This window comes from Candoia aspera, chromosome 2 (genome assembly GCF_035149785.1).
Source record: "Candoia aspera isolate rCanAsp1 chromosome 2, rCanAsp1.hap2, whole genome shotgun sequence".
NCBI lineage: Eukaryota > Metazoa > Chordata > Lepidosauria > Squamata > Boidae > Candoia > Candoia aspera.
This window is the reverse complement of record NC_086154.1, coordinates 45,717,489-45,730,196: the sequence shown is the minus strand read 5'-3', so window position 1 is coordinate 45,730,196 and position 12,708 is coordinate 45,717,489.

Below are 12,708 nucleotides of genomic sequence, written 5' to 3'. Positions count from 1 at the left end.
TTAGTCATCTTTTCTGCTGCTTCATCTCCCAATGCTCCTCTGAGAACCAGGGAGCACTCTGGGGTGCACAAGAGAGAACCTGCATAGGGAGATCTGATCCAAGACTGTTGCCACCCCCTCATTCCAGGCAGTGACCAAGGCACTAGTTGAACCATGCATCACAGCCTCAGGAACAACCCCTATTTGCCTCTGAAACTCAGCAGGAACCATCAGGTGCTTGTTGTGGATTGGCCCTTCCTCCCTGCAGTTAGGAGTGGCTGCAGAGAACTCCAAGGCTAACAGAGATCATGTGACCAAGACAAAAGTTAATCAGCCTCACAACCAATTATCCGCAGACTTGCGCCTTTGGAAGCCACCAGGGGTTCTTGAATGACCATCACTACTCCATCACCCTGCCCTGGGGTTGCTGGTACCACACACTTGAAAACCAGGTAGTCACATTCCAAGAGGGAATCCCCACTCCCCATGCCCATCCAGGCCTCAGTAATGCTTACCAGGTCAGCCCTCTCATCCACTGTTAGCTCATGGATGTGGGAGGCCATTCAGTAGGAACGTCCAAAAGATCAGGCACTGAGGCTGTGCACAGGGACATGATGCACTGAGACTGCCTTCCCCAAGAGCGGCCTGTCTTGTCTCCCAGCATAACTCACCCTGCTCATTACCACTGTGATGCTATTATGTATTCTATTCCTGACATATTACCCTCCACCCCTTTCCTCCTTCCCCCAAAACAAGGGGCTCTAACTCATATGCCGATGCCACAAACATCCCACTGAGAGCCAGTTTGGTGTAGGGGTTAAGGCATCAGGCTAGAAGCCAGGAGACCGTGAGTTGTAGTCCTACCTTAGGCACCTTGGGCCAGTCACCACTACGTGCCTTAACCCCTACACCAAACTGGCTCTCAGTTTGTGGCTGGCCAAATTATTTGGCTTTTTAGGGGAAAAAACCCCCAATAAGCCCATCTTCTCAGGATTAAAAGTACATTTTTTAAACTTTCTGCCTGTTCATAATATCCTAAATCAGCTGCTTCAGACCACAGCCCCTCGCCATCCAACGACAGGACCATCCTGACTTGGCAAAATCACTGTGCCTTCAGTTCAGAATGCAGTGGCTTGGTTGCAGGAAGGCGTCCATAATGCACATACAAAGCCAGTTCAGCTCAAATGCATTTAGCCCCTGTGTTAGTAGTTTGCCCAGACATGATTTCATTAACAGCCTGATAGTACTTTAAGGAGCACTTGGCCTGCAAAAAACAAAGCAGAACAGAAATACTTAAAAGCATTTGGAATTACTTCATAAAAAACAAAATCACAGTATTAACCAACTGACCTTTGCTTGGCGCAGACCTGCTAATTTTAGCAATTACAGCCAACAACTTGAACATATCAAGTGGGCAACTGTTTAACAATAATGACATCTGCTTGGAAAATCCAATTATGTCTAAACATCTTTAAATCCCCACTAGGGGATACCTGCTTTCTTTTTGCTACTGTTAGTTCCTGCCTAATAGGATTTTAAACTCCCAGCCTGCTGTACATTGCAGGCACAGTGGCCATCTCTCCCAGGAGTGCCAATGGCATGGCTGCGATCATATTAACCAACAAGCAAGACTCTCCTCGGACAGTGATGGAAGCGGTTTGATTTTTTGATGGCCTAACCTGATAGAGCAGCGCATTAGCCAGATCCCTTCACCCTTGCATTTCCCCGGCCCACCTCCCCCTTCTTAACTTGGATATTTTGTACTTTAAAAGCAAATGGTCAGGTTAGGGAATTCCCCAAGGCTTTCATCTCAACAGTGGGGGAGAGTTACTGCTGATCTTGCATTGTTACAAGAGGATTTTGTGTGTGCGTGCTTTGCTTCATGCCTTCCTGGACTGGATTTGAAGCCAGAAACGTCAACTGAGAGAAACTGTATTGAGATCAGGCTGTGTCAGTAACGTTGGAATTATCTTACATATTAGGCTACGAGCAAATTGGCTCCCACTTCTGTGTGAAGAATGGTGCCACTCTGCTTTGGGTGTTGGGAACCTTTGTATGCTAAGTCTGGGTAGTTTAGCTGCTGCAAAATGCAACTACCCAGGAACTGGCAAGAGCTAGACAATCTGTTTCTGTGACACCTCTATTGGATCAGTTGCACTCAGTGCTACTTTTTCCCAATGCCCAGTTTAAAGTGCAAAATTTTATCTTTAAACCCCAATTAGGAGCTGGGTTATTTGAAGGACCATCTTCACTCACACCAACCGGCCTATGCTTTCAAGAATGGCAGACTTCTCACTTGTCCATCTCTGAGAAAAATCAGATGAGTGGCCAAGCAGCAGAAGCTTTCACTTCTACACCAATCCCATATCTGAAATACTTCTCCATCTGGAAGTCTCTCGTACGCCATTTATTTTTGAGGACTTTCTCAAGTTGGGCGGTTTGGGAGCTGCCAAAGGTTTTGAATTGTTTGGTATGAGGGAGGCTGTACCCCAACATTTCTTCAGGCAACAGGTTCAGGAAGGCACATCTATTTTGTAAGCAACCAACGTTCAAATGACGAACGTCTGAGTCTGGGCATCCTGGCAACAGAACAATCACGGCTTCATTTATGTATTGCAAAGAGGAGACCACCAAGCAACTTTATTTAAAAAGAAAAGGAAGCTTCTAGCAGCCTGGACTCAAGAAACTAATCAGAGGCCAGTGCTTCACAGGTAACTTGGGCATTTCCTGGTATGGTAAGTTAGGGGAGCCAATATACTGCATAGTCCACAGTGTTGTTAATGTTATGAGCAAGGCTTCTATAAGTTTGGGAACACTGGATATTGATAGCTTCAGTCAGTTTAGTTCAGCCTTTCACAATCTTTTTATCCCAGAGGAACCCTTGAAATAATTTCAGGCTCAGAGAACCCCGGTATAAAAATTACTATATCTATAGGGTCATGGTATGTTAGCACGATCAGTAAGCTGAGTCACGGTATGCAAAAATTCCCACCGTTGCATGGGCTAGTGTTACATAGCACATGAAGTTCAAAACACGATGTTTGTTTATTTTCCGTCACGATTTCTCAGGGAACTTCTAGCGACTTCTTGGGGAGCCCTAAGGCTGGTTCAGTTTACGGTGTGAGATCTGCCGTGGCACAAGACTGAGCCATAAAAGCAGAATTGTGTGACTTCTGGGGTGGGAAAACATGCTCTTAGCCCCTGAGTGGTATGCTATGGGCTGCACCCTTCAAATGGGGAGGGCTGCTTAGTGAAAATGGTGAAGCCAAAATAAAAACACTATTTAATATATAGTACAGTTAAATTAGTTCAACATAGAAACATGATTATTAAATATAGAGAGAGGAGTGCCAAATGCGTTTGGTGGCAAACCTTTGAGGTGTCAGCCCTTTGAGGTAGGCCAGGTCAAGAAACAGATACAGCAGAGATTCCAGGAATGGTGTTTGAAACTGCCCAGATCCTTCACAGCCCCCTTTTAAGGACAACACAGTCAAGGTGGGCTGTTCTGAATCTCTTTCTCACACTTTTGCCTTTTTCAGGAGTGAGCAACTGGTCTGCCTCGCCCAACCCCGCTCAAGGCGGAAGCAAAATTCCTCTCCACTGGGGGTTCTTAACCTTTATGGGCCAGGACTTTTGAGAGGCTGGGGAAACCCACAGAGTCCTGCCCTGAAAAACAAATTTATATGCATAAAATACATAGATATAGATTGTATTACAAAGGAAATCAGTTGTGCTCAAATACAATTATCAAAATATTTAAAAATAACAAATAAGTAATATAGTAATATAGTAATTTGTGTGCTTCTTTATCAATCCATTAAATCAATAACAAGGCAGGCCACATTTCAGTTTTGTTTTTAATCATTTTTGTAATTGATTTTTTGTTGTTGTTTATTTTTATGTATTTTGTGTTTTGTGTTTTGTTAACTGAGACACCCAGAGTCATGCATGTGAGATGGGCAGCTATATAAATTCAGAACAAACAAACAAACAAATAAGTAGGTTGGTGAAGCAAAAGTTGTAATATTCCTCCTAACCAAGTTCATGTACCCCCGAAATCTATTTGGGGAACCCAGATTAAGACCCCCTTCTCTACCCCGCTTTAGAGTAGCTTTAGAGACCACAATGGTGGCATTGGGAGCAAGCGCAGGTGGGGTGGAGGGCCCAGGTTGTGCACCGTTGCATGGCAGGAAAGGGCAGCCATGACCTCTGCCCTGCTGGACAGAAGCAGACCTACCTCAGGTCCCACATAGCTATCAGTAGGATCCCTGGGCGGGATGAGGATGGTCTCATGTGTTATGCTATAAAGTGGCCCTGTCTCATCCTTTCCCACTTCCCTTGGGGGTATGTGAAGGAGAAAGATGGCAATCACAGATTTTCCCTGGGGCTGTTTATTAATTTTATGTTTTGTTTCTTCCTCCCAAAGTGGGTCAGCTCAGGAGCCTGCAGGCTCTGCACCTGCAGCAATGATCTTGTGGAATCAGACATGGGCTGCATACTAGTAACTGAGACCCCAGAATGACAAGAGTGGAACTACCGAACCATTTGGCTTCAGTTTCTGCTCAGGTTCATCTGAGTTTCTTATTTACCCAGCTCAGAAATGCCTGGTAGCAGAGGGTTGTCAAAACAGTCTAGATGGCGGTTGCTACTGTGTGATCAAAGCCCCCCTCCCTTTCTACATGTGTAAAACAGAGGATAGAGGAGCACACGGGGTGCTTCAGTTCAAGTTGTCTCTTCTCCCGTTCTTTCACTCTCTATGAGAATCCCATAACTCCAGGGGTTATATTCGGTATAGCTCTGCATGCAGCGCTCCAGTTGCAGATGGGATGTGAGTTACTCACAGTAGTGAGGAGTAAAGAAGGCGTTTCTTGTATTGGATGAAGCCATAGTTTACAATTGTCTTTCCCAATCTGGTGCCCTCCTTCCCATATAATGGCTGCACCATTCCAGCCAGCAGGTTCAGTCCCTTTAAGTATTACTGGCAACTAAGGCCCATTCGATTTTTAGTTTCTTTTATTCATAGATACTACCAGTCCTGGTAGGATGGGTGATCTGGCTACTCTAAATTATCTCTGCCTTTCTTTATACTTTTTAGAGGAGAGGTTGTAGGCTACACATTATCTGAAAAGGTTCAAAAAAGCTTCCCCAACATGTTTGATGCCTACCTTGAACTTTTAGACTAGTTGCAAGCCTGGATATCATCACCGAGCTATAGTTACATTATCCAAAATGTACAATATTGCCATCATGAAGATTGTAAAAATTTTGGTAGGAGAATTTTATGAAAATGTAGCAGCATCTGTGTTGGGTCTGTGTCCATGTGTCTGTGTGTGTGCGTGTGCGTGTGCGTGCAAACAGGCAAGATGGAGGTCATGGCATCACAATTGAAGCCCCATCCCTTTGTGTGCGTGTGTATGATGTTAAACATGTACAAAAGATGCAGGGATTTGATCACAATGCTGTGGCCACTATCTTGACTCCCTTGGACACATGGTTTAAATTTTCAGTATATGTAATATAACCATATGCCATTTTTATACATATCGTTATGATAATGAGTGCTAACTAAATGTGTAATATTCAATGTAATCTTTAGTTCTACCTTCTTGAATATGGGATAGGTGACATACTGTACACAATATGCAACTTTACTCTCTAGAGGCATAACATGCATACCATTAACTTACATACAGTTTCTTTACATTCACAAAAAGATTCAATTTAATTTTATTAAATTAGATGATTTCACTGATCAAAGGTTCAATAGAAAATGAACAGCAATGACTGTGACAAATATTGAATAATTAATTATTATATAAAAATACTGTGGTTGCTCAAAAATCTGGAATTGTTATTCATTCTTAAGCATTTGAGGTTTTAGGGAAACTTTGGGCAACATAGGTGCATTTCCTTATGGCAGTGGTTTTTGAACCGACAGGTAATTTGGGCATATCCTGGGGCAATCTGTAATTGCTTGTTTGTGAGTGAAGGATCCAGTTTGGGACTGCTGCTGCTGAGGTGCATGTGTAAAACTCCAGAGTCTGGTTGTTGTTTTGGTAGGGGTAATGACATTATTCAAGATGGGGGAAAGGGGTAGTTGGGTCAAACAGTTTAAGAATCACTGCCTTATGAGCTTGGAAAGCCAATGGTGGGTGATTTCTTTTTAAATCAAGCTATATTACAAACCTTACATCTTCCCAATGTAATGAGTAACATAGATTATGAATCTGTATTGCACAGAAAACTGTTGTTTTGATTCTGCTGTTTGCTAATCTAATTCAGTTTTCTTTACCTTTCCTAATCTGGTGAAAGTCAGTATATTATCCACTATTGATTTCACCTACCTACTACAGTTTTAAGTTTTAAAAAGATCATTTTAATCATGGTCCAGCAAAACTGGGTAAGCTCAAATACAATGAGCATGCTTAAACTGAAACATTTTTCTATGGGTTTAAATGCAAACAACTCTGTATTGGATTGTGGTCCAGGTGTGCTCTAGATTTATTTATTTTAAACCATTATTGTCTCATAAAGGCCCTAGTTTAACCCTTACAGTACTTTGATAAGGATAATGTCTCATCTACTGAAGGGTCTATCAGAGGAACCAATAAGGGTGATTTGTATCTTACAAGGCCCTTGAATTAGCTGTGTGTGTTTCTGTGTGTGTGTGTGTGTGTGTGTGTGTGAGTGAAGTTCAGTAACAGTGAAGTATGTGTTGTTGGCCAGTTGGGAGCAAATGTATATCCACTCTTGCAGAAATAGTGATTTCACAAACTATGATTAAAACATACATACACAATAACCTTGAAAAATTCATATTTCAAAAAAGGAGATTGTCAGGAAAGAAGGATCAAACAATTTAAGGGTATAGTAGTAGCACATCAGATCTGTGCTAATTCCCAACTTGCATTAATATAGTTCGACTCTGTTCTTTCTTCAAGGAGACCAAATGCCACAGAAATTGGGCTAGATCTAGGTTTCAGTATGCTAGGGTTCCCAGATCTGGGTAGCAAAAATACAGATGGCCACTAGCTGACAGCAAAGAGTTAGTGTTTTATCTGTCTGTCTGCTACCATCTAAAGATCTTCTGTTTTCTGCAACCCAGATTTGGTAACCCTAATATACGTGCAAGTGGGCTGGTGGAAGCAGACAGTTTTGATCCTCACAGCAATTCCACAAGGTAGATCAGGAAAAAAAAGATAGTAATTAGCCAATATGACCCAATGAGCTTCCTGAATGTGTGGGGATTTGAACCCAGAACCCTTAGGTTCCAATGCAGCCTTTACCAACTACTGCCCTTCAAGGGTATTGGACTGTTGCAATGTGGTTCCTTCCCCTAAGGGTTTGTCAAGATGAAAAGCCCTAGCTCATGTGGGGCAACGTATAGAATATATTATGAATTCTCTCCTGTTATCAGGCCTCCCAACAACATACAGCTGTATGGGAAAGGTATCCACCACAGTCACTCGGATGTGCCCCAGTAACATTTTCCTTTGCCATCCAAATGGCTAAGGTCAACCTTTTCTCCTCAATCTTATTTGAACTATAGGCTTACACTAAAGCTTTTCAGATGTCCCATTTTCATCCCTCAGCTGTCTGTTCATAACTAAAAATGGACTTATCAGACTGCCTTACATGTAATCCTGTTTACTCAGAAGTACGTTGCACAGTGTTCAGTTGGACCTAATCCCAAGTAAATGCATTTAGGATTATGGCCTCAAATTTGCTCCCAGATAACTAAATACTTGTTTCTCAACTCCTGAGAAATCTCACATTCTTTTACCTGTTCTGGACTTATTTGAAAGAGGTTGTCCCATTAAAGACAACTGGCCTAGGCCTTGTTTACATATTAGCATCCTGCGCCTCCAACTAGTTGTCATGCTTTCAGACAAATCCTCCTGGCATGTTCCTCAGCTGTATTCAGACTGACATAATGGCAATACTAACAATGTTAAACAGAAGCTGGATGAGTCCAGGAAGCACCCAGGTGACTCAGTTCTAAATGACATCAGTGTTACAGAAGACAAACACAGCTACAAAAACAGGGGAGAAGTGAGAAACCCATGCACAGTGATAACATATTTTTAATCTTATTTTTTAATTTTATTATCCTGTCTCTTGTGGTTCTTTCAGCTTCCAGAATGAACAGGGAAGGGGGTTTATTGCTTGAGTTAAAAAACACGAATTTGCATTACATCCTGGCTCCTGCTGTAATACTTCAGTCTTGTTTCTCTCTCGTCCCCTCTCCAGAACAACTGATCCTATCGCAGCCTGATTTAATTTCAAAGACGGATTGTGATTTGGCAGTCAGGGGGGCGGGGGGGGGGGAGAAGAGCCAAGCTAATCAAAAGTCACCATCTGCTGCGTTGCCATGGGGATATTCCTCCCCAATAAATGTGCTCTTTGCCAAAATCACAGATAACAGCACTGGAGAGGGTGGGAGGTAGGGGAAGAAATAAAAGAAAGAAGTTCCAGCACTACTGGGGGAAAAATTGGGAAAAAGAGAAACCAGGGGGGAAAAGAGACAGGCAGGCAGCCATCAACAGAAGCAGGAAAATCATCTGGAGAAGACACTATTATGAAACAGAAAGCGAGGCTAGGGATGCTGAGAAGCAGCAGAGGATCAAGAGATGAGAGATGAAGAGAGATAGAAGAAAACCATAGAAGAAAATGGTAGAGAGTCAGCCAAATTTGGAGAGAAGGAAAATGGACCTCCTTGATCAGATGTCAAAAGTAAGAATAAATGATTGTATTCAGATAAAACACTCTAATCATGTGGGAGGTGCAGAATGAAAATAATGCTGGTTCCACTTCAGAAAGGCATCATGCTCAAAACCGAATATGATTCCTGAACCAATGAAGGGGTGGAGATGGCTGCAGTAACAACCATGAATGTTTCTGAAACACATTGTAAAATAATTGTACTTACTGAGGAATTATTTATCTGGAAATCCTTGTGATAGGTGGCTGTTCTGGACTTCAAGACTACTCAGCAGAAGCAGATGTCTCTAAGTGCCTTGGATGTCAGATCATAAAGCCAAAACACTGTTTGCCTGGAACTTCAAAATACAGTAGGTGTGCAGGATTGCTTTTGTGATTATGACATGCTGTAGTTCTGCACACCAAAAAAGGGATATCAAGTTATGCCCAATTGGATGTGATAGTACAGAATTATAGACAACCCCAAATAAGGGATACGAAGCAATATTATTTATTACTTACAGTATATACCACTTTTCCAAGAAATAGGCTAAGAATACTGTCAATCCTCCACAAAGTTTGAAACCAATTCATATTAGAATTCATTTCTGACAATCCCAACACAGAGAGAACATCATCAACCAGTCAGTGTTCACCTTCTTTTGTCTTCCTCTTCCTCATTCTATGCCTTCAAATTAGTCTTGACTGATGGTGGCAACATGAAGAAGTCCCTGCAATTATCTCAGCAAGATTTTCAGAAGTGGTTTGCCCTTGCCTTCGTCCTATGGCTGAGTGAGAGGGACTGGCCCAAGCTCACCCAGCTGGCTTTGTGCCTAAGGTGGGACTAGAACTCATGGTCTCCCAGTTTCTAGCTGACTAATAAGAGAATGGAGAGAACAAAACCCATGGAATAACAAAATCCCCTCACTTCTACTTCTAAGAATCCCATCACTTCTAAAGGCAAATAAAATGCACTACTAGCACTGCATCCACCACATCCATTTAGTTGTCTGATGGTTTGCCAAAATAATTTGAGATTTACTATGATGGAAAGCTATGCAAAGGAAGGTCTATTTTAGAAATGAAATCCAAGGCATCAGAATCCTCCTAAGCCTTCCCAGCTACTTTGCCACCATTCCTCAGTTGCATTTAAAAGCTCCTGTATTCATGAAAGTGAAATGAGAGCATGCTGACAAATTAGATCAAAACTTTATTATGGTCACTGACCAGAAATCCAACATGAGGAATAAAAACTGATACGCGACAAAGCAGTCAACATTTTTCATATGTAAGCATGTTGCCAATTTTGCAACCGGATTGAGGCATTAGCAGCAAGCCACAATTTCATCAAAATAACAAAATGTAAGCTGTGGAATCATGACACAAATACAAAAGGAGTAGAGTATGCAACACAACATTGCAAGGCATGTTTTGCCATTGCCCAGGCAACTAGATACTTCCTCTAGTTGCTGTAACCAATGATTGCTTGTTACTGCAATGGCTGCATGAGACAACCACTTTTTACAATGTATACAAGAAAGGAGGCTAAATCATTTTCAGGATGGGGAGAAAAGTGACAGCAATAGCTGGCTTGAGTGCAGGAACCAGAAAATGGGATGAAGTAAGAATTCCCACCAGCCTGAAAGTGAACCACCCACAATGTCTGCAGAATCTCAGCAATCGAAAGGAAAATGCCAGCTTTGCTGCCCTTTCAATTAAACCAGAATGGAGTAAGAAAGAAATTGATTTGGCCACTAGGGCAAGTGAAATCATAGGATCGATAAGATTCAGAACTGATCCGAAAATGGTATAAAACATTTATGTGGAAGTGTCTTAACAGCATGTGGACAAACCACAAAGTTTGCAGTAAAACATTACTGTAAAAGTTTATAAATAGAAAATTAAACAGTAAATACCAGCTGTACAGGAATAAGAACAACTACTTAATGAACTTTAGAAGCAAGAAGGGCTTAAGTAAATGAGAAAAGGCCAGAAATGATGACTTTCAATGTGAAGTAATATAACTTCTTGACTGCTTTACATAGTCTTACAAAGCAATCAGTCACACAGGTTTATAAGCACTTATATTGAAGGCAGTGGCTTCTTCATCTTAACTGGTGCTCATCAAACCTGATCTATTCATGAATACTAAGCTACTATTAAATAGGCCTTTATTCCTAAACACTCTCTTTTTTGTGATTAAATACGTCAGTACTTCTCCACCTTCTCTTATATGACCTTGGTTCTTGTGGACTGGATGGCTGAACTAGTGAGTCTGCATCAGAATCTTGGGTAAAGATCCTAGGCTATTGGGCAGAGCCAGCTCAAGGATACGGTATATAGTACCCCTAGGCCACAATGACTGATGGTGCCACCTCCCGCTGATGAAAAATCTGCATTTTTAGAATGATTCAGAAGGAGGGGTGGCATAGGTGTCCCCTAAGCTTTGGTGCCCTAGGCCAGTTCCTACTTGGCCTTAGCTTAAACCAGCCCTGCTAGTCAGAACTGATTTTGGTGCAAGCCCAGTGCCAGGACCTGGGTCACCTGGATCAGAGGACTCTATGTGATTGTTTCACCTTCTGAAGAATGCTTCTCAAATCAGGTTATGTCACAGGATCTTCTTGGTTGTAGCACCCTTATTCATCCATGTTGTAAAATTCTAGACAATAACTGAAACTATATAATCTCTCCCATATGTGGTAAAGTACTCCTAGGACAGGAATTGGCAACATGATATTAGAGTATCTGCAACTCTTCACAAAGCTGTCTACAGCCACCCCCACCACTCCTCCAAATTAAGATGGCCAATTTTTAGAAGACTGTGTAGATCTTTAGGTGATCTTTTAAAAAGTGGGTAGTTACCTATGTCATTGCGTAAGCTTATACCTGGCATCTGAAAATTTGTCAACCTTTCCCTAGGATTATGCTGGTCTTAAATTCATGCTTCTAGTTTCAGAATTTTCTGCCCTGAGCTGTTTTGAGAGACTGGGTGGCATATGAAAGTAGTAGTAATAACAGTAGTAATAAATAATGCATTCATTTTCATTTCTGCCTGGGCAAGAGTTCAATGGTTGCTACCTAACCCCAGAAGCAGTCTTTTGAAAATGTCACGAGAGAACCAAGCCTGAAAATGCAGCTTACTTTATTCAGTGCTATTACTAAATCAGAAGTTGCCAACATCACGTGTTTTAGTACATGCATCTGTGTACTCCTTATATTTCCTATTAACTGAGAGCTACACTGGATGGTGTGGGCAGGGCTCTGTATAAGCTTCTTTAAATAGAGTTTCTACTGTGGCATCCACTAGCTGTGCCCAGCCTGGCTTCCTTCTGCCATGGCTTCCCCCATCCTGACCTAGCAAGTCACTGATTCTGACCCAGTAGCCGCATTTTGTGAAAAGTAAATCAGTAGTACTTGTGCCAGTTGGAAGCCTCCAGACAATGTTATCTCTTTGCTTTGCTTCTGGCATGACGAACGGAAAATGCCAATTATATACATGTGGAATTTTGTTTTTAAACAGCCATAGGTCACTGGCTTAACTGTTACCAGACAACCTATTGTTTTCCATGTATCTGCACTTTTAGGAATTTTGGGTCAAATCTGATGATTGCTGGTCCAAAGGATAACTAAATTGTAGGTTGAGCTTTCAAAATATGGGAATTAGATTCATACAGCTGTTGTTCTTGTTGCTGATGGTGGTAAAGGTGGCTTTTCTTTTTCTTTTTCATTTTTAAGTTTTCTGATTAGTGGCTGGTTTTGTAAGGTCAACCAAACACAATTTTTCCCGAAAGATCTCCACCCTCCCAGGGAGAAAAGGGCAAATAGAAGATCCAAGAACACACTAAAATTTGGAGTATGCTTTTGGGGTGTATTCTTTGCTTTCCTCTTGAGCAAATTAAGGAAAACAGAGGTGGCTCAAGCTGGATTAAAAAACAGAACAACAGAATTTTGGGAGGGAAATCAAGGTTCCTCTAAGCAATGAGAAGGAGGATCAAGTTATCACATTGTGAGGCCATGACAGGCCAACTT